Source organism: Lissotriton helveticus, chromosome 12 (genome assembly GCF_964261635.1).
Source record: "Lissotriton helveticus chromosome 12, aLisHel1.1, whole genome shotgun sequence".
NCBI lineage: Eukaryota > Metazoa > Chordata > Amphibia > Caudata > Salamandridae > Lissotriton > Lissotriton helveticus.
In genome coordinates, this window is record NC_136073.1 from 85648920 (window position 1) to 85651965 (window position 3046).

Sequence of the window (3046 nt, forward strand, 5' to 3'; positions counted from 1 at the left end):
GCTAGTCTAATCTATGTGAACAAGCTTACAAACGAGTGAATATAGGTTTTGTGTTTGAAAAGAGCAATTTTGGAAACTGCCCCTACCTGACAGACCACTGTCATATCAAAGTTAAACAGTACTCCTAAGCATTGACCTTAGCACTAAGTGTTCCAGTGGCCCTACAAGAAGCAAAGGCAGGTGCTGATTCTGGAATAAAATGTAGCATTTCACGTCTTTGCCCCATTCAACTGCTACAAGATATTTCTGCCTCCAATTCCTCTCTCAAATATTTAAGCTATGTTGAGAAAACTGATGGATCAAATGGAACATTAATGCACATATGCATGTCAATGACAGGAGTGCCAATAAACCACATTAAATCCAGACCAGAGCTCAAAGAGCAAAGACAGCTTAAAATATAATCAGACTGGGGAAAGGACCAAGCCTTGAGACACTCCACAGTACATATTAACAACAGACGATAATAAGTGGCCAAACTGAAGACAGGCATACAACTTCAGCACAAAGTTAGCAAATTAAGCAGCAGTTTAAAATAAGTACAAAGAAAAGAGGGTCAAGTACTAATGGGAGTCAAGATATATTACTAAATAGGTGTCAGTGCCCAGAAAATTAAAGGAAGTAACTGATTCATTAACAGGACAATGCTTTCTTAGTTAAATTGGTACCAATCAATGGAAATCCTACCAAGTATAGGATTGTCCAAAATTCCAGTAAAGAAGACTCTGGCCACTATTTATGGTGCCCTAAAACCAGTCTATCAGCTGCTTAATGTAGCAAAAATGTGTCACCATAAGCTGGCACAACATCTACAGAACACTTAAACATATGCCATGTGGGTCACCCAGGAATGAAAGTCCCTGAGTTTGATGAGATTTGGGATAATTCTTAGGGTCTTTTGGAAATGGTTCTCCAACAGTTCTTTGGTAGCCTAGAGCCTCCCAGTAGGTCTGTGGGACATACCTGGGATACCTCAAATCCTGATGTCTCAGTGACAACTGGTTGCAGTCAAAAATTATGTTATTGATATATCCATATTCAGTATTTGTAAAGCGTGAACTAATCACCCCTACAGGTATCAAGGTGCTGGGGACCATCAGGGAGATTAAGTGAGCTATTGTCCACAGTCAAAGGATGATGAGCTGCTGCGGGTGATCAAAAGGTGAGCCCCGTGCTCCAGAGTCAGCCGCTTTTGCCGCTGCACCATACCTTTACCTTTCTTTTGACAGATAGGTCACAACAGGCTAAGGACTCCTTTACCGACTGCTGGCAATATTCTAAAATCAAAGGATCTGGAAGTGGCCAAAAGGAAAAGGAGGATTTAAAGTCTTGGGAAGCCAGCAACTCCATGTTAATCTCCAAACACCTCCAGATACTACCAGGAATTAAATTGAAAACACCCCACATAAAGTGTGGGGGAGGGAGGGATTAATGGGGATTTCCGGGAAAGTCCATGGCTTGTGCCAACAAGAATTATACAGAGTAATAAATGAGGAAAATTTGGAAAATATTTAAATGACTAGTTGGTGTTGGAACACTGGTCTTAAGTAAATGGAAATCTGGAAGTTTGTCAGAATTGGTACTGCGAGAAAATCTGTGCATTGCCTTAACTGGCTTATTTGAGAAAATTTGGAATTTTCCTTTAGAATTGGGTTATACAAATATTATCTTTTTTTGTATAGTTAGTTACGTTCTCCACAAATGCCCAGAAAATGAAGGGTTTCAAAATTACCAACATATGAAGAATGTGTCCGGAAATTTAAACAAATTATGAACCTTGAAAAAATGGGTATCTTATTTCAGTACAGGCTAAAACATTTTAATAATGGTGGGTGCTGTTTCAGTAAAATCTTTGATAATCTGCCAATAAATGTAAAGCACAATTACCAAATCATGTTTTCTCTTAATGCAGAATGCTCATTAAGCCTCTTTAGACTTTGTTATCTTCTAGATGATTGCCAATTCTCAATATGCAGAATTAAAAAGGGCATGCTATGACAAAAGCACAGACATAACTCTCTTTCATCACTACCTAGGAAGGAAGCCGTCAAGGCACTACATACTGCTGGCTCACCTGTTCATTGGGCACTGCAGCAACTCTAATTTGTCCACCTGGTAATGTTCTACCACCATCACCTCTTAAGTCATTGAACATACATCTCTTGACTCCTGCTTTCTTCCTCTGGGTGTTGAAATATGCATTCCCTCCAGGCAATTCCTTAGCATGCAGTCAGAGTCAGCTCTAGGGTGATACGATCAGTGTCGCTGCACTGGGTGCTGACTTGGGGGGGGGGGCGAAGGGGGCGATACTTTGCAAGAATATTATTGTTTAAACGCAGCTGCTGCCACTTTATTTGCCTACAGCAATTTGCAGATATCAATAAAAATGTCAGGATATCTCCGGGGATTAACATTCTCCTGGAGAGAGACCGGAGTTTTGTCTAGTGGACGTTTTGACTCATGGTAAAGTAGTGCAGAGGGTTAAGGTGGCTGCCGCAAAGAACATGTACCATGCACATCAGAAAGTGTATATAATGTGAATTGGTCTGTGGGTTACTGCTTTTGTCCGAGAGATCCTTTTGTTACGTGCAGTTTATAAGTTGAAATGAGCTATTAACTGTCATCAAAGAGATGCATGCAAACTGCTCGACATTTATTAGAGCGATATGTTTTGTTGCCCAGTCTTTCATTGGGTAGAAATCAATTATTATTACTGAGAACCCCTAAAAATGGTGTTATGTTTTAAATTCAGAATTTGTCGGTTTCCAGGCCAAGGATTCTTAAACTATCCAGTATGGATGTCATGTGACTCCTACAACTTGTAGTCCTCTGTCGTATTCCTATACACTGATTTACACATGCCTGATTGTCTCTGTGCAATGTGTGTGTGATGTAAAGTGATCTGACAACTACACTAGTGTGAGTGGCGCTCCAAAACTAAATGCATCTGAGAGACAGTGGTTATGGAGACTTGAGGGGCACTGTTAAAATGTGGTAGTGAGGGAATCAGTGGCAAAGGTAGTTTTTGGGAGACACTGTCACACAG